General features: G+C 40.5%; 1 protein-coding gene across 1 annotated transcript in view; it reads left to right on the top strand.

The window, feature by feature from the left end:
• The window catches only part of Arhgap24 (Rho GTPase activating protein 24), a 398,083-nt gene that overhangs the window by 24,771 nt on the left and 352,852 nt on the right, over positions 1-20,460 (top strand). The window lies entirely within an intron of this gene.

Genomic DNA, 20,460 nt, shown 5'->3' with positions numbered 1-20,460 from the left:
CTCTTGGTGTTGTCAAATTTGAAGGGGATATGAAGGAGGAAACACTTTATCTGTCCTCCAAATGTCCCCGCCTGTGGCTTGGTTGTCCTTTTCCACCACAGGACTCTGCACATTCCTTCTTAGAAGAATGTTTGTGTAGGAGAACAGCTTCTGCAAGTCACTTTGTCCTCACTTACTGGCCTGTGGTATTGCTCTTCTCCCAGCTTTGGCAGTTGCTCTGGTGAGCATCCAAAAGCAAACCTACCTAATGGAGCAAAGCTCTTCACTTCCTTTGCCTTTCTGCTTGATAAATGGTCGCTTTGCAAACATCTTTGGCCCCTTTCTCGCCATCAGCCAGCTACAGAAAACAGATAGTGTGTATGAAAGAGGTGATTTCCCATATTTGGTATAAGCAACATACAGGGTTTATGTATTTTTCATGTGCAAAAAGTCCTAGCGGTCAGGAAGTTGTCCCTAGTGGCCCATGATTGAGTGCTCAAAAAGGAGAAGCTGAGTGACTAGAGCCACTGGTGGCCTTCTTCCTGGGGTACAATACCATTCTCTCAGGGAATATTGCAAATGTCCAAGTCAAATCTCTTTTGACTTCATTTAATCCTGTTGAAAACTTTGGTTTTACTGTATAGCCCTCTGAATCTCTCAGGAAGCACACATGTCATAGACAATGAAACTTTATAAATATGGCAGGAATGGGGGAGAGGACATGGCCCAGCTTTCTCTCCACAGTTGGCATTCTGATGTATACTGCAGTAAATCCTCGTCTTTTCTTTTACCCACAATGCATTGAATCTTCATTCAGCTGCCAATTCAAAGGGAATTCATTCAGCCAAATGGGTACAATGATTGGTGAAGGGAATTTTGAGGATAAAAAGAAGGGAACTAGAATTCACTGGGCTTTGATAGATGAATTTTCATGAAAAGAAAATGTCCTGAGAGATGAACTTAGAGTGTGCACTGTGCTTTGGATAGACAGGGGTGACTCTAACAGAGTATGTATTAGAAGAGCAAGAGAGCGATTGTAGGGGGACGGCCAGGCCCATGCTGAGTAAGAACAACCTTTAAACTTATGGTTCACACACTCATAGGGAAGCAGCTTGACTTTGGGGACAAACAGGGTCACACTTTCATGTTAGGAAGGTAACTCATTGTAATGTCCAGACTGGGTTGGGAAAATGAACCTCATTAGACGGTCAATTTATAACGTCCTCACTTAAATGGTCGTTCTCCCAGGCACTCACGGTAGCCCCAGAACAGCTACTCTCCAGATGACTTGCTGCTACACACGTAAGCAACAATAACATTATTTCTTATGCTGGTGCTCCGATCAGCAAGCCCTCTCCAGCATTGTTTAAAAGTGCTGAAAATTGCTGAGTGGCTTGGAGGTGGCCCAATTGCCAAATGGTCCTAGAAACAACTTGAAATGACAACATATAGGTGTAAGCATTCACTTACTGTATACACATCATATCCCTTATATCACACAGTTCTTCCCTGCCCTTCATTACCACCACTCTCTAAGTATATTGCTACTTTGCTCCCAATGCACCATCGTCTGTCATCCACCTGGAAACCTCGCAACCACACGTTGTCAATGTCATCGTATGTAATCCCCAGACTGTATGCTCTTCTTTGTCATGATTTCAATGGTCACTCCTTTCCCCCTTGGGCTCCGTGCCTACTGCTGGTCCTAACGTAGCTATGCAGTGAGTTACAGCCATCCTCAGCGTTCCTCTGAAGCAGTCGCCACCTATTTACAATTCTATTAGTGCACATACATCGTCCCAGAGTCTCACAGGAAACTGCTTTGCTAGATATAATTCTAACCATTTAGGAAGCCAATATATCTATCACTTGCTATTGACAAGCAGGAGTGCTAAGCCAGGCTAATGATGAGCTCTTGTTTTAGAAAGAAATGACTTTTATTGGAATGTCGATGGCAAAGCTAAATCTTCTAAATTGTTAAAATCTGCCTTTACATCATTGAGTGTTTGGGGCCTGTCTTGTAGAAATTTTTGGTACATTTAAAGAAAACAGGAAACAGTGCGTGTCTACATGTAAGGCAATATCAGTTTTCAAGGAGAATTCTGATGCATTTTAGATGATTGTAGTGGTTTGAATGAGAATGGTCTGCATAGATTCATGTTTGATTTCTTAGTCCCTAGTTTGTGGAAGTGTTTAGGAGGTGTGTGGTCTTCTTGGAGGAAATGTGTCACTGGTGGAGGGCTTTGAGGTTTCAAACACCTATGCCAGGCCCAGTCTCTTTCTGTCTCTCTGTCTCTCTCTCTGTTTCTCTGTCTCTCTGTCTCTCTGTCTCTCTCTGTCTCTCTCTCTCTGTCTCTCTCCTCTCTCACTCTCTCTCTCTGTTGCTGGAGGCTGCTCATTCTTTCCCCACTGCTCAGACCTGAAATAACAACCCAGAAACTATTTTAATTGCAATACTGTTTGGCCAATAGCTTAAGCATATTTCTGACTAACTCTTACATCTTAAATTAACCCATTTCTATTATTTTGTATTTTACCATGAGGCTCGTGGTTTACCAGCAAGGTTCTGGTGTGTCTTTCTCCTGGGGCAGCTACATGGCTTCCCCTTGAATCTGCCTTCTTTCTCCCTGCATTAGGTTTACTTTTCCCACCTAACTCTGTTCTGCTAAGCCACTGGCTGAAACAGCTTTATTCATTAACCAATAAAAACAACACATATACAGAAGGACCTCCACACCATCTCTCCTTCTGATGCCTGTGGATCCGGATGTAAAACTCCCAGCTCCTGCTCAGCACCATGCTGTCTGCTTCCTGCCATGATGATCACAATGGCCTAACCCTCTGAAACTGTAAGAAAGCCCCCAATAAAATGCTTAATTTTATAAAGGCTCCCTTAGTCATGATGTGTCTTCACAGCAGCAGAACACTAGCTGAGACAGCAGGTAAGCTTTGTACGAGGCCTCTTGAAAATATTCAGTTGCTACTTCATAGTATCAGTTGAAAACCACCAGAGTTTAGAGCCTTTGTTTTTCCGCCACTGAATAATAGCCTAAGCCTGGGAAAGACAATGAAAGAGCTTAGGTTAATTTTGACTCGTATAAAACCTTGGTGCAGATGCATTACATTTTAGACATGCACATTTAAAGTGCCCAAAGCCCCAAACTTGAGTTTTTTTACTTTGTTTGTGGTTTTGATTTTTAACTGCAGCAACAGTCTCAGCTGATTAAGCCTCACAATAGCGATAATTGTTGATAGCTTTCCCGAGCCTCCTTATTCCCCAGGGAAAGGTGAGTGTGCTATCCCCGCATTCCTGCAACTCCACAACGCGGGACAATCAGACACTATCGGGAGTCAAGTTAAAGCAGGAACCCAATTTTTTTACTGTGAGCATCCACTTATAAAAAGTAAGTAACATCCCATGATGTAAGGGTACCTCCAGCCAATGAGAGGCAGCCAAACCCTCCCCCTGGCTGGAGGGGCATTTACCTAGTTTTTGCTGTCTCATCCTTACTCAAACTCGAGCCAGACTTTTCTCTGTCCTACACCCAAAGTATAGGCCTTGAACTCGAGCCAGGCTCTTTTCTGTCCTGCAGACCTTGAGGTACAGGCCCTGAGATAATTTTGGCCCAACAAATTTTTAGGATGCATGTGCCTCATATCAGTTGGGAGCAGTGGTGTTGGTAGCAGTTTTGCTTGTATGACTTCAGAATTCCTATTAACATGTTCTGCTATGTTATCTCAGTTTGTTCTCGTGATATTTACCAGCTGAATTATTTAATGGCATGATTCTTCCCACTTTGGACCTGATGAGAGGTGTATACAAGATCTACAGCCTTTCCTTGTATCATCCTTTCTTCTTCCTGCTTATCCAAGCAACTGGCTGCTTTAATATGCTTTCTGACTCAGACGGGTATGTAAATAGCCCGCTGGTCCCATGACCACATGCCTGATGGTGGCTGACAGTCTTTGACACGGTAGAATGGCATCTAACACATTCAGATAATGTCAGTTATTTACTACCGGGGACAAAGCCCAGGCAGAAATGGCAACCACATTCTTTTCAAGGATAGCAAAGAAGGCTTCTCCTACAGCGCCTTCCCCAAGTGCTCCACTTTCAAGGGAACCCTGAAAGGAAAACAATATATTAGTTAATTTGAATTTCCTTTGAGAATTCAAATACACACACGACAGAGGACTGTGTGTGACCCTGAGAGGCCCCAGCAGGAAAAGCAGCTCATTGTTGTAGGTTATACGCAGACATCCTTTCAACACCTCCTTGAGTGCATCCATTCTTCAATCTGAGGGCAGTCTAGCTTAGATATTATGTGACCAAACGACAGCTGTCTTGCAAGAAGGAAACACGTGTGCTTGTTAGGCCTGCAATTGCTTGTTATTTACACCCTAAGAGGCTCATTACCATAAGCTGGACTTTTATTAATAATGCTGAAATTTATATATTCTCTCCCATTCCTTTCTTATAATGTGAGTATGATTAGGCTACCTGGATAAGATCTCATTGCCCTGTAGCTGTCACACGAGGACACTGATGGAAGCCAGACACGCGCTCCTCACACTGGCTGTGTAGCATGCTGGGCGCTGGAGTCACACTGCAAGAGTCACTAAGCTCAGATCCAGTGTGTGCTGTTTCTTTCTTGGGGTTCAGTGAAGTGGGGACTAAAAATAAAACCCTGTTTCCAAAGGTCCTTGGCTTGAACCCTACTCCATAAGGGTTTTCAGACCTGGAACTTATGTGAATGAGGACTGTGGGTAAGGCGCTATTGGCACAACTCACCTTTGAAGTAGGACGTTTTCATTCTGATTGAAAAGCATTACTTTCTATCTATGTCATCTCGAGAGACTCCCTTCTCTTTACCTTTCAGGATTCTTAAAGTGGCTTTAAAAACTGAAGTGCAAAACAACTCAGGAATTCTGTTTCCCTCTGAGGTTAAATGGTGAAGAGTAAAAATTTAATTAATAAAATTTGACACTTAGCCAAAAATAATTGCCGACTTAAAGGCATAAAATTGAAAATCTTATTTTGGGGATTGTTGTTAAGTTTAAAGGAACACATTAAACTTCTGAGTGTAATTCTCAACTTTATGGAAAATACTTAGCTGCAGATACTTAGCTTAAAAATGAATAAATGCCTTATAGATGATTTCACAGAGCGAAAGCTTACTTTCTGCCCTGTGGAGAAAAGCTACTCGGTAAGAAAATGAAGAGAAAATAGGTGAATAGTCGACTCCAGTGACTTTATTATAACAGTTAAAATTTAATAAGAAAAGGACGTTGTTGACTCCAGAACTGCCACTCTTGACCCCATGACAGCAGTTGTTCATTCTGTGGCTCAGTTGTTCCTACAGAGGGGGTGCTGGCCATCTCAGCTCTATGCCTTTGCTTTACATGTATATCTCCAGCCAGTGTCCAGAAGCTCATGTGCAAATGACCTAATTCTCTACAGTGCAGTGTTTGCTTCACCTTTGTCAAAGTTACCTGGGATCTCTGCTCCTGAATTTGGCTACACCCTGCCAAACAGGACAGCTAACTCAGAATTATAGGATGGGGGTACATACTTATTGAATTCCCTGGGTGCTCTTAGGCACCCAATAATTGATAACTATGTTTTTGGCCTAGCAGTTCTCTCTCTCTCTCTCTCTCTCTCTCTCTCTCTCTCTCTCTCTCTCTCTCTGTGTGTGTGTGTGTGTTTGTGTGTGTGTGTGTGTGTGTGTGTGTGAGAGAGAGAGAGAGAGAGAGAGAGAGAGAGAGAGAGAGAGAGAGAGAGAAAGTACTCTGTCAGTGAGTGATAACCCTACCTTTCCACAGCCCAGACAGGTCTTGAACTTGAGATAGTCCTTCCGTGTCTTGAATAGCTGGGATTGTTGCCTGCACTACGAGACCTGGCTACCGATATTGTTTATGTTGCTAATATTGGTGTACAGCCAGTAAATATTGAATACATTCTATCTAAAGGTTTTGCTATAGAACTGTGAGACTGGTAGAAATAATAATACTACCTACTAAATATATAAACATAGGATAATGATCTGTGGCCATGTACTTCTCACAACAGCTCTGCTGAGTGGGTGATGTTCCTATTTTATAGTTGGGAGACATGTGGGAGGGGAAAACAACCTGGAGGAGGGCACCTATAGAGTGAGGATGCAGTTTGGTTTCAAATACAGATGATATTAGGTGACAGACTAAAATCCAATATTGCAGTGTGTGTGTGTGTGTGTGTGAGAGGGAGAGAGAGAGACAGAGAGACAGAGAGACAGAGAGAGAGAGGTGCATGTGCACACACATGCCATGGTTCCATGTGTGGAGGTCAAAGGGCAACTTGCAGGACCCAGTTCTCTCCTGACACAAGGGACTGAAGGCTGAAATTCAAGTCGTCAGGCATGGTAGAAGCACTTTTACACCCTGAGCCGTCTCCCTGGCCCTCCAGAGGCATTTTTGTTAGTAGTCTCTATTCATGTATTTGGAAGACAGCATTTTTATTTTTGCTGTGTTCATGTTCTTAGCTTAGTGAATGATATCACCATAGGCAGTCTTTGGAGATGGATTTCCAGGGAAATACAGGGTTAATAGGTCTGCTTCAGAACAGACCTGTTGTCAGTTCTAGAACTGAAGGATCTCAGTACATATTGTAGGTGTAGCAGCCACAGGACGGTCTACAGTATAGGCCGCACCCCATGTTCTGGAGGGCTGTAGTTGATGTTCCCGGGATTCAACTTTCTTAGAAGGTGACCCTTGAATTCGTCTCATCTGGTGTGTTAGGCAGACTCATGCTTCTAAGAACTTTATACGCTCCAGGCCTGTTCTCAGAGGAGCATGCTTTCAATCCTTTTGTCCAATTCGCTCCTTTGACACAGAGATTATGGGCTTAATGAAGTCTGCTTGTTCACACACCTGTGTTGATGAACACTAACTCCATTGGACAGAGCATGAAATACATTTTGAAGATTTTTTTTTTCACACCTCAACAGAACATTTTTTTAGTCAGATTATGAAGTAAAACGTAGGCCTGGAGAAGCCGTAGCTATTTCAAGCATTGCGCACTAACAGTACGGAGCCTGTCTGGAAGCCACTGTAGAAGATAAGGGGAGGAGTTTCTGAGGAGAAGGGCCGTTGTGGGCTCAGTTCTCCTGTTTACATGGTGGCCCATAGGTGCCGCTAATTGTTGGATCACTCTACATCTTTCTTGGGATCAGATTCTGCTGTTAGTTTTGGCTATCCACTGAAATCCTGAAAGCAAACTCCACTTCATTGTTGAACGCTTTAGTTTCAGAATTGTTTTATTGGAATTCTGAAAATAAGAAAAAAAATATCATTTTGTTTCTTATATCTCATCAATAAAGATGAATATATTCAGGTGTATTCTGCTTGATAACACACTTTCAAAGCAATTCTATTGTGGTATTAGCATTGTCATTTAAGACGGTCACTACTGGTCTGTGCAAGTCCTGAATGTGTTTCCTTTTTAGGAGGTTAGTTTTTTGTTTTGTCTTTTTTTTGTCATGGATTTTAATTAAAGTTTAACAAATTCCATTTCTTATGCTGAGTCAGCAATGTTTTACTCATTTCTCTCTGGGATGTGAGGATTCAGGGTGTCAACAGACGTCATGAAGTAAAAGAAAAGTAAGGTAAGTATCAGGTGGAGCTATGGGGTGAGTCCATGCAAGGATGTATTTCTAGCTCTTTACCAGTGACACTAAAAGCAACTGTGGATTTCTTACATTCAGTGTAATTCCAGTGTCTTTTTCCCCCTCTTTGTAAGCTAAATTTGTGATTTCTATTTGGATGTCAGTTTCATGTCAAACACGGGCAAAGAACACACTGATATGATGATTGTACATTGCCTATATCAGAAGATAAGGCATATGTATTAATAAAAAGGCAAATCAATTTCATGCCGTATATTTTTTCTTTTTTTATAACTGAAAATATTTATTTATTTATTTATTAAAGATTTCTGCCTCCTCCCCGCCACTGCCTCCCATTTCCCTCCCCCTCCCCCAATCAAGTCCCCCTCCCTCATCAGCCCAGAGAGCAGTCAGGGTTCCCTGCCCTGTGGGAAGTCCAAGGACCTTCCACCTCTTTCCAGGTCTAGTAAGGTGAGCATCCAAACTGCTTAGGCTCCCACAAAGTCAGTATGTGCAGTAGGATCAAAACCCAGTGCCATTGTTCTTGACTTCTCAGCAGTCCTCATTGTCTGCTATGTTTAGCAAGTCCAGTTTTATCCCATGTTTTTTTCATGCCGTATATTTTTATTAAAGAGAAATAGAAATCTAGTCACTTATGATGTAGGGAGCCATTTCCCCCTGACTTTTCCCCATTGCTTGTCCTATTCTTCCAGAGGGCTTTATTTTATACTGGGCTTTTCTTTTTGTCTGTACACCGAGCTGTCTCCTTTGTGTCTTCCCTTCCTTTGCTTCTGTGCATCTTTCCACCTGTCTGTGGGAACTGGAGGACAATTTAAGGACTTCTTCTGCCTTTTTTTATTATTTACCCAACACGTCTCTCTCTCAAGCCTGTCAAATATTTTTTCTTCCACATTTTAAGTAACTCCTGATATTTCCCCTCATGCACAAAGGCTTCTGACTTGATCAGAGGCAAGCAGATTTTTCTTGCCAATCAACATTTACACAAACACTCAATTTCTTCTTCCCCTGATTTCCAGAGACATAGGTTCAAAAGATCCAAGTCATTCATTTTGTGTTCTGGGAACATAAATGATGGTAGAATTTGTTTCTCAAACCCTGACAGAAGAGACAGGTTGTAATAGGTGATCATTCAGTGTGGTCAGTGCTTGGCTAGCACAGGAATATTGTGACTAGGTGACAGGATTGTGTGGTTAGTGATTGGCTAGCACAGGCATATTGTGACTAGGTGACAGGATTGTGTGGTTAGTGATTGGCTAGCACAGGCATATTGTGACTAGGTGACAATGCAGTATGGTCAGAGTTTGGATAGCCCAGGCGTATTATGACTAGGTGACGATATAGTGTGGTCGGTGCTTGGCTGGCACAGGCATATTGTGACTAGGTGACAGGATTGTGTGGTCAGTGTTTGGCTAGCACAGGCAAATTGTGACTAGGTGACAGGATTGTGTGGTCAGTGCTTAGACCACTGTGATGCTTAAAGTGCACTGTGAAGAAAACAAAGAGAATGTCTACCTCTGAGGGAATAAGGAGAACAGCACACAGGGGAGAGAAAGTCACTAAAGAGAAAGAGCAATGCATAGAGAGGCAGGAACATGAGGCAAGGAATGAAGGTCTGGCTGCACTGCATCAGAGCCTACATTTCACAGCACAGAAGCAGGGTTCAAACAAGATATCATGCATAAAGTGCCTAATGCAGGCCTGATTCATATACAGAGGGTGAAAAAATACACTGTTGTTCCTGAGACTGTGGTCTAGTTTAACAACTCAGAGATCAGAAGCCACTGTTTTTGCACAGCGAATGAATAGATGCTACATGCAGAAAAAAAGATAATAATTATGCTGCCAGTTTGAAATGTGGATTGGAAGGAGAGATGTGGTGGCGCAAATGAATGTAGACAGATTATATAGATATATACAGTTTTAATAAGGAAATAGACTTACAGGACCACAGGTTCCCGCGGAGTACTGGAAAAGCGGAGCAAAAAAAAAAAAAAAAGGGGCTGCTGGGCTCACGCCCAGCAGATTTATCCGTAAACATTAGCCCGAGGCGAACACGCCCCCAATGGGTGGGGCTATGTCCCTACAGAGAGAGACAGGAGAGAGATTGGTTGGCAATTAGAAGAATAATGCGCAGGATGTAACTAGGTTCCAATGACAAGGGTATGAACATCAGCCCTTCTGTAGATCAGGTTCCTCGTCAGTTCATATCCAGGGTATAATGGTACAAAATTTGTTAGTTGACTTGAGGATACATGGTTCATGGTTTTCAAAACACTTTTGCACTGTTGATGTCTATGTGTTAACAGAATTTAAAGGCAGATATTGCTTTATCTTCTGCCTGCAGTTAAGTCCTGGGTTCGGTACCTGACATGCACAGAAGCTATGCCGTATCATTTGCCCAGGCAGTTGCAAAAGCTCTCTTCTTGGCTGATTGTAATCATGATACCATTTAGTTGATATTGTGTGTTCAATACTATTAGATGGATGCGTTCTGTCCTTTGAGAAAAAAACAAAAATAACTAACATCCCCAGCTCCTCTAGTTGCTCCTGGTCTAAGTTAGTAAGCCTTTCTTCTACATGTCATGCTTTAGTCTTTGTTGTACATCAGCTCTACCATTTTAGATGTGTGCACATAAAATAAGACTTTATTGTTGTGTTGACGATTGTCTTGGAAGTCACGTTTTCTCAAGAGAGATAGGCTATGCTGTTTTAGATGTACATCAGAAGCCAAGCTGAAGTTTTGGCCAGCACATTGAGGTATGTGGGCTAGTTAAATGAAGGACAGGTTTACAAGTGAAATGTGCTAACATTTGTACTGCAAAAGATTTGTTTTCACCTGGTCTCACTTTCTGCTTCTTGTATGTATGTATGTATGTATGTATGTATGTATGTATGTATGTATTTCAGATCACAAATAGAATCACTTTCTGCTTCTTCTTTTTTATTTTTATTCTTTTTTAATTAAAATTTCCACCTGCTCCCCGTTTCCCATTTCCCTCCCCTCCTCCCAAATATTGCCCCCTCCCCCCACTCCCCTCCCCCTATCCCCACTCCTCTTCTCCTCCCCCCACACCATTCCCCCTCCTTCTCGATACTGAAGAGCAGTCCAAATTCTCTGCCCTGCGGGAAGACGAAGGTCTTCTATCTATGTCCAGGAAAGTGAGCATCTAAACAGGCTAAGCTCCCACAAAGCCAGTTCATGTATTAGGATCGAAACCTAGTGCCATTGTCCTTGGCTTCTCATCAGCCTTCATTGTCCGCCATGCTCAGAGAGTCCAGTTTCAACCCCTGCTTATTCAGTCCCAGACCAGCTGGCCTTGGTGGGCTCCCAATAAATCAGTTCCACTGTCACAGTGGGTGGGTGCATCCCTCGTGGTCCTGATTTCCTTGCTCATGTTCTCCCTCCTTCTGCTCCTCATTTGGACCTTAAGAGCTCAGACCGTTGCTCCAAATTGAGACTCTGTCTCTACCTCGATCCATCGCCAGATGAAGGTTCTAAGGTGATATGCAAGATATTCATCAGTATAGGATAGGGTCATTTCAGGTTCCCTCTCCTTAGTTGCCCAAGGTACCAGCTGGGGACATCTCCCTGGACACCTGCGAACCCCTCTAGAGTCAAGTTTCTTGCCAACCCTAAGATGGTTCCCTTAGTTAGGATATATACTTCGATGCTCCCATATCCTCCCTTCCTATATCCCAACCATCCCAATCCCCCGAGCTCCTCCCATCCTCCCCTTCACATGTTTCTCATCCCATTTCCCCTTTGCCCCATGCCACCTCACCCGCAAGTTCCCAGTTTTTGCCCTGCAATCTTGTCTACTTCCCCTCTCCAGGCGGATGACTATATGATTTTCTTTGGGTTCACTTTCTTATTGAACTTCTCTAGGATCACAAATTATATGCTCAATGTCTTTTATTTATGGCTAGAAATCGATTATGAGTGAGTACATCCCATGTTCCTCTTTTTGGGTCTGGGATACCTCACTCAGGATAGTGTTTTCTATTTCCATCCATTTGCACGCAAAATTCGAGAAGTCATTGTTTTTTACTGCTGAGTAGTACTCTAATATGTATATATTCCACACTTTCTTCATCCATTCCTCCATTGAAGGGCAACCACTTTGGAAATCAGTGTGGCGATTTCTCAGGAAATTTGGGATCAACCCCAAGATCCAGTAATACCACTTTCTGCTTCTTAACTGAAAGCTAGTTGCGGGTAGAGAATAAAATATTGGTCAAACCTGTCCGAGGACTTGTGGAGGACTCCCCTTGGCCCGAAGATCTCTGTCACAACATTCCTTCAGCTCCTGTCACTCTTCCAGTGTTCTTGGTATTATGGGCACATCTAATTGGCTAACTCTGTGAGAGGGGCTGACTGTTCATTCATAATAAAATGCTGGCATCGGTGTTGGCCTTGATTTATAAGTTGTCAGTATAACCTTCTCACCAGTCTGACAAACAAAATATTTCTAGGCACTGCCAATAGTCCCAAGGGATGAGAAATGTTGGCAAAATCATCTCCAACTAAGGATTAATGGTCTAAATTATGGCTAAAAATGCAAAAAGGATGTGATTTTCTTGAGTTGTCTATTCAAATATCAATTTGTTTATGATTTATCTCAGCAACTTTGGTGGGTTTTTGTTTGTTTGTTATTGTTGTTTTTCCTTGTTTGTTTTTAACTTTCACACCAAAATGTAGTTTTTGCCAAATAATCTATCAGCTCATTAGTGTTTAAGGATCCCATTTGGAAAGTGTCTGCCAAATAAATCCCAATGAGTGACCTAGCTGTGAGGCAGCTTTTATTATTTCTGTATTCAAGTATATGAATCTTGTGCCATCACACAAAAACAAAACCAGAAAACAGCAGCAACAAAAGCCTCTTCTAATCGTGATTGGCGATTAGTTAACTTTCAAGTATATTTATGTCAAGTAGTGTTCAGTTAATGTTTCTGGATTGACTGCATTAAAAATGGACCTTACTGTAGGCACAGTAGTCTGAAGGAATTACCCCACCAATCCTTCCCAAATTGACCTGATTCTTAAATAAATTTAAAAAATGTGAAGTTCTGCACACTTTTTCAGGTCTGATGAACAAAGGATTTTTGCCACTACTTTAATTTTTTTATCAAAAAAGAGGAGACTAATAGGTATGAAATTAGGACAAAATTAGATGTGAATCTGTGAAGTTCTCAGTATCTCCTTCCTTTAATTAAAGGATGCAACCGGTGACAAGCCATTCCCTCATCTTTACAGGACTGCTAGCTCATTCCTGGACTTTTCTTCTTAGAGATGGGGCAAAGTGTGCTTGCGTGATGTTTAGTGCTCACAAGTGTACTTTATCTTTTTCAGGCTTCATTTGGTTTATTATTTGAAGGTCTCAAAGAATAAAACACATCTGTGCTACACATTTTCAACAATCTCCTTTTAAGGATAAAATACTGTAATTTTCCCATAAGTACTCAAATATTATTTTAGTGAGTATATGTAATACTAATATATTTAATCCTTGCTTCATTAAACATTCTGCTGGGGAATATCACAGCTCCCCAATTACTTCATAAGCATTCCATAATCAGAAATTATGTCTTATATTTATTTTGTTTTCACAGATTTAAAGAAAAAATAGCTGGAGTCACTTGGAAAATCTAGATTGTCTTTCTGAACTAATTTATGCAGAATGTTTGAATATTCAAGTACCCACAGGGAACTCGTTCTCAAAACCAAGAAAGAGATGAGGCATTTAGCACATTTTGTTCAAATAAATAGTGAATGATTAAGTGAATGTTGCATGCATTCTTGTGGTGTGAAGAAGCTGGTTTTCATAATGTAGGTCATTTGAGGTAGGTTTGAAACACCAGTGGCATGATCTAGACAGATGCTATACCTTCCTGTATGTATAGAAGTCTGTTTTCCCTTTTGTGATACACAAGTGAAGTACATCTATAGGATTTTCTATGAACATTCTTGAAGAGGAACCTGAGCCCAGCAGCTAACATGATCTAGAAAGTCAAGAATGTGGGGCCATAAGAAAAGGGCAAAATGAAGATTTCAATGAAGTACATACACACCAAATAGGGAGATAGAAACTCATACTAAACTATGGTGGTAGTGGATTTTGTCAGCTTTGTCTCAATACTTCCAACAGCACCAGGAGTATAGATAGCCCTCAGGGAATGAACACATGAGCAACACAGAAAAATGTGAGTTCTCTCTGTCTGAGATTTTGACTCATGTTGGTGAGTGTGTTGGAAATGCAAGCAGTGTCTTCCTATTCGCACACAAATTCCACAAATAATCTTAATTTTAGCCTATTATTGACTTTAGACTGAGGTATCTCATGACAATGTGCCACCCCTGGCCTTGCAATTTATTTTTGTTTCACCAAATCTATAATATTGACATCTCACTGATCTTTAAATATAAGATAATAAACAAACCAAGGCATTGTATTGTATTTTCAAAAAATACACATTCATGGTTTATTTATATTCTCATAACAATTCTATAAAATGGACCTGTTTCTTCCATTAATAAGTGAAGGAACCCATGTGAAGCAAACAGACTTTCACAGCAGGGCTCTTCAGGGAACAACATTCTAGACCCAAGCTTTGTTTCCAAACTACTTATGACTATTTTTTATATTTAGCATTAATAACTCAGAGTGGAAGTACTAAAAAACTCATTGCGTAGTCTGTATGATAAAGCCGAAGGTCAGATAAAAGTCATGAGCAGTAAAAGGGATGCAACGTAGCACAGAGCACAAGTGTTCACCAAGGAGCAGCTCATCATGCATGGTGGTCAAAGCAATGTGTGTCTTAGTTTTTAGGACTTAACATCATGTTGTGAAGTAAAATAAACTGTGATCTGAAACGGGGACATATGGGGGGACATTTCATTGATTTTGATTTTGTCTTTTTGTGAGTTGTAAATTTTGGGTCCTAGCTGGAAACAGAGTTTACCCTACATATCTTGACTATAGAGAGGGCAAGTCTTGATTGCGAAAGGTAGAGAAAGATTGTATGGGATGAGGGCTGTGGGTTCCAAGTAGAGAAAGTTAAATACAAATGACTCATACTGAGAACTATACAGTTAACTTCTACACAACACCTGTGTTTGTGCCTCCAGTTACGTTTCTCTCTGTGTAATTCTTTCCAGATAAGGAATATAAGCTTGGTATTTTAAGCCATCATTCCTTGTCCACAGTTTGATCCTGTGGACTTTTGCCTCTCCATGTAAGCTACCACACGATCTACCAGTAACTAACAAGTATTGAGATTGCTGAGAAAAGGAAACAGCAGTGTTAGCGTTATGAGAGAACCTGGATCCAGTGAGCATCCGTAAAATAGCACCGGGCAGCAGCTATTCTCCTCAGCTGAGTGTTTCCCACAAGCATGTGGGCTCTTGGTGCATGGATTGCTTGAGAACAAACTGTGCACTGACCATTCTAACCCCACAGCTGCTCAGAAGCCTCAGCAAACCTCAGTGCCATTTTTAGCTTGTCCAGGGCCTTTTGTCAGTGATGGAGAGCTTCAAGCTCCCGAGTTCATTCTGCTTACCGAGCAGCGGCAGCTCCCAATAGACAAAAGCCAATTTCATCTACAAACTCTGTTGACATGGGAGAGAAACCCTCTCAGCTAAGACCCAGGGTGACCTGAGACAAAGTCATCTTCAAGGACATGGCTGTTCTGAAATATTATAAACACCAAAGCACAACATTCTCGGAGACACTGAGACAAAGTATATACCAGGATTGTTAGTGGGGCGGTCTGCAGGGCATGTGCCTACACTCACTATGCAGGTGTGCCATCTCAAATGGTAAACCTCGAGAGAAACGGTCCAGTTAAGCCAAACCTCCTCCTCAGCTTTGAAATAGTATCTCGACAGGGGCAGTTTTATCTTTTCATTGTCCTTTGGATCAACCAAGATATTTCCTGATTTTTTAAGACTAGGCTAGTGTGCTTCATGGAAATGCATCCTGGACTCTCCCTACATTTCACTTTCATCTATGTTTACTTTTGATCTTACATTTATATTTTTTATCAGTCCAGTCAAATTTTTAATAGTCTGTTTTGTTTGCTGTGCTTAGTGTTGATGTGTAAACCAAACATACTTTGAAATGAGCACTCTCCCTCCCGTTCGGTGCCTCTCACTGTGCTGTTTTCAGTGCTTAAGTGTATAAGAAAAAAAAACCAAAATCCTGAGTGACTTACAGTACTCAGTAAGTTCTGTCCTCTCTCACAGCTTGGAATGTGACCTTTTGTTGATCTTTTGTTCAGTTTGGTTTTCAAGTGGGGTCAGACTGTGTTGCAGGCTGGCTTTGAATTTCAGCCTCTCAAGGGCTGACTGGGTATATACTACCACACCTGGCTTGGGATGTATTTTTCAATTCCATTTCTGGCATTTGTGATCTAAATATATATCTCTAGCTCTCTTTCTCACTGATCAAATACAAACAAAGTGATGCTGTATTCAAATTTGATGTTATTGTGGGTGGTTATAGATAATATAGCAAATAGCAAGTCGCACTCCTTCAAATGTAGTAAAATTGCACTAAATGTTGTGGAATCATTAGTCAAAAATTTTTAGGAAGACCATCACAGGTTACGTTGTGCTCTTCCAATGGGCAGAAATATTGTAAATTTCATTAAATTTTAATTTTGCAAAAGAACAACTAACTTGGCTCAGCTTATGCATATCAGATCCAATAATTAGGAAATGAAAAACTTATAAGTCCCAGATGAAGGAATAACTAAGAGGAACTGTGTAGTTCAGGTGGAACAAACCAGTCTAGGGGAGGTTGTGAAGCCACAATATTAGAAGTTATAGCAACATACATCTATCTATCTATCTATCTATCTATCTATCTATCTATCTATCTATCTATCATCTATCTATCTATATTGATCACCAATATATCAATCTTTCACCTATATCATCTATCATCTATATATCTTCATATATACATTATCTATTTTTATTGTATATCTACCAGTCATTGGATATAAAATGATTATCAGAAAGGAATAATGAATTTTGGATGACTTGAAAAGAAACCATAGAGAAAAGGAACAGTTAGGATGTTGGGATCATTGAGCACCTTTTATACATTCTAGTCAAGTGACAGTTGATGACCTACTTTGTGTAAGTTTAGCTTTTGTGTGGAAGAATTCTAGATAACATATTTAAGGTGCAGGAAGAAGCTGTGTCAAGGTTGTGATGTGATTCTCATGGTAGAATGATGCTAGTTCATGCCGGTCTGCCCCCTGGTCACCTTGTCTAACAGGCATGAAGCTGGGGTTAACATAGAAGACCACATGGTACCAGGTTTGCCTGGTTATAGTAGAGGCCATTGGTCTGTTGATCAGCAGAGAAGAGAAGACAGTTGGAGAGTACTGATGGGGGTGTAAGTGTGTGGCTGCTAACAGAAGAAGCAAGGAAAAAAGAGAACTTTCTAAGAGCTCAGGGTCAGCTGAGTGAACCAGCATGTGACAACCATTCTCCACATTGTCCTGATTCTTACCTAATTCTCATATGTAAGGTTGAGCAATTTCTAGTTCCCAATTTCAGATGTGGGTCATTTTAGCAGGGTCAAATTCACTGGCAAGTGTCCTTAATCAGTGATAAAATAATTGAACGAGGAACTAATAAACACTTTTTCTTCAACTTAGAACCCTCCTGGCTGACATCTGCTGGACTTCTGTTGATAATATTTGTAAGTCAAAGAAAACACTGTTTTACAGCTCTGTAATTTATTAAGTGCTATGCATATCTCCCAAGACAAAGAGCTAAAATGTGTGGACCATGTATAGGCTAACTCAAATTTGCAAGATTTTATGTCCTTGTGTTCAATTGCAGATTGTAATTATAAGATGTTCTTGGATTCAGATGGGTGTTTCATTGCTGTATAGATGTGCTATTCGAATATTTTCATTTATTTATAGCTTTCCATAGATGGTAAATAAATTACATCTTAATAACAAGAGAATTCTGAGGTAGAAAATGGTGATTGTATCCAAAATTATGTCTCACAATTCCAAGCCAAATGCTAAAGTAGCCTTACATAGTAAAACATAAATAAAGTTCAAAAAAATAAAACTAACCATTGACATGTGGAAAATATAGATATGCATATTATATATATATATACACATAAATATTCTTCTGTCCAACTCCTTAACCTTCATGCTATTTAGTACTTCACAATCTCCTTTTCCTATAATATCCTTGAAAGGAGACTAAGGAGGTTATAAGAGACTTTGTCAAGAATTTTAGCTGTGTATTTGTTTATGAATATATCCCATCTCTACCATTGCAGTCCTAGATGTCTGAGACTCTATTTCCTTGTTGCTGTTTTGAGGTGTGATCATGCTAGTTTGGATTTGATGAAGGATGCTTAAAAGAAATCCCACACTAGCTCAGAATTGAGAATAATAGATGGTTATTTATTTAGGGGTAGACTCACAAATTATAATCCTCTGCTGGAACAGAGAACAGAAACCGAATCCCACAGCCAGAAAAGAGGCCGGACACATGCTTTATATTGGCATAAATAGTAAAAGAGGTCATGCCCCAGTGGGCGGTTAACTTAAAGGCTGTTGGCTGTAGGATTTCCTACAGCATGGATTCACTGTTCCTGTTTGTGCATTTTCCATTTAGTTCACTTTCAATCACTCTGAAACCTTTTCCTTAAACCTATAAATCTACAGCTGGTGTGGGATTCCCCTTTGTATACCATTGGTTAATAAAGAATCTGCTTTGGGCCTATCACAGGGCAGAATGGAATAAAGTGGAAATTCCAAGAAAAGGTAGAGGAGAAAGTAGGAGGAGTCAGGGAGAAGCCATATGGCCACTGCAGGAGACACATGCCAGACAGAATTTCATGGCTATACACAGATTAATAGAGATAAAATTAATTAAGATAAAAGAGTTAGCCAGGAATGTGCCTAAACTAACAGGCCAAGCAGTTTGGTAATTAGTAGTTTCTGTGTGATTACTTCAGTTTGGGCGGCCGGGAAATTAACAAGCAGCCTCTGACTACAACTGCCATTCTCTCAAGTTGTCTCCTTAGTCTCCATCAGTGAGCTTGGCTCTGCCCTCTGTCTGCCATGTGCTCTCACTATGTGTTTATTTTCGACACAACACTGATTTATTCCTCAGCCATTCTTTCCCTATTTCTATTACTTGGCTTTTGGATGCTGAAGACTTGATATTCTGTGTGGGTCCTCCAAGTTGGTAACATTTTGTGTCTGGAATTGTTTCTTTTGACAGGTGAGCCATGACTCAGTTCACATTTTCAGTGTTCAGTTTTTACTCAGGTTCATTCATTTAACAAATGTGACAACAGGTAGGAGGAGGGCCCACTCCTCCTACAGTGACATTGTTGATGCCCATATCTTATACCAAACAAAAACTATTGCTCTCAAAGAACTTAGGATGTACTCAATGATTATGGCCTATTATTAGACACTAAGAAACAAAACACACACATAAATATAGAAGTCTATCTGTGGCCAGTATCACAGAGCTGAGGTATGTGAGGGTAAGAGCTCATATTAGCTTCTTAACAAGACAGACAGCAAATGTGAATGGGGAAGTACATGTTGTTTTCATCTCAGTTATTTGGATGACCTATGCATAATTTTATTTGTGAATGATGTGTCATTTTTGAAATGAAAACGACACACCCAGGAATTTTAAATGGGTGAAATCTCAGTGCTTCTTCCCATCTATCGTTCATCATACAAACGCTGTATTTTGTTCTTACTAATGCCTCGAGTGTGATTATGTTTGTTTGTACATGTCTATTTGTTTAAGAAGAATGCAAAGAAAACAAGTCTGTATTTTCCATACAGATTCTTCAAGTATTTTCAGTTCCTTGATGGCTGAATCTTTGTATTTAGAACCTGAAATAGACAGGGAAAACTATCAGTATGCAAGAAAAGCAATATTTCTTTATGCTGGTTATGTTGTGTAAACTAAATTGACTATAGATCTTGAGGAAAGGTGAAGAAGAATTGCCTTTTATACAGCTGTCAGTGGCAAAGACTGCTATGTAGTTTAGGTGATTTGAAGGGTATTGCCTTTTGTAATTTAAAGTACAAAAACACACTGCTGCGTGTGTGACTGTTTATAAATATGCAGTGAGAATCTCATCTTAGCATTTCAGTTCATCGTTGGTCTTATAAAGTTCTTCGAAATTAGTCAGTGTTGAAGGTCACAGAGAGGTGTTGAATTTCTGCTAAGCACAGTATGGAAGATCTTGAAGGTCATGGGGATGGCTTGCATTTCTGCTGAGGACAATGTGGAATACCTTGGCACATTTTAAGCAATGTTTACTAGCAAACTCCTCATTTCACTAATTTTCTCATGGAAAAATATTCAGAGAAGGAAAATAACCATTAGTAAGTGCCAAGCTGTGTTGAATTTGGGACAGCCCACTGTTGACTTGTTTTGAGTCTCCTTATCATTCACAAGGTTGCATGGTGCTATGGTTTACACAACATTGTCCTTGTTTTTTTTTTTTTTTAGTCTGCAAGTCTGTCGATAAGATAAGCCTGAATACTAAGACACAATTATTTAGGTCTCCCTTCTTGTGCCCAAACATTTATACTCCCATGCTTTCTTTTTTCTTTGGCGTTGACTCTGCTCTTAAGTGGAAGGTTCCTAGTTTAAGCACTAAACCTTTAGTATGAAGTAATATGAGAGAAAAAAACAAACAAAAAAAGCAATTAAACCATGAAAATCTGTAGAAGATGACACAAGGTCCATAGGGAAAACTAGGATGAGTATTATTGAATTGTGAATATGCTCTCTAGC

This window comes from Chionomys nivalis, chromosome 6 (assembly GCF_950005125.1).
Source record: "Chionomys nivalis chromosome 6, mChiNiv1.1, whole genome shotgun sequence".
Lineage (NCBI taxonomy): Eukaryota > Metazoa > Chordata > Mammalia > Rodentia > Cricetidae > Chionomys > Chionomys nivalis.
The sequence above is the reverse complement of the archived record's forward strand: the minus strand, read 5'-3'. Positions and strand labels throughout refer to the sequence as shown.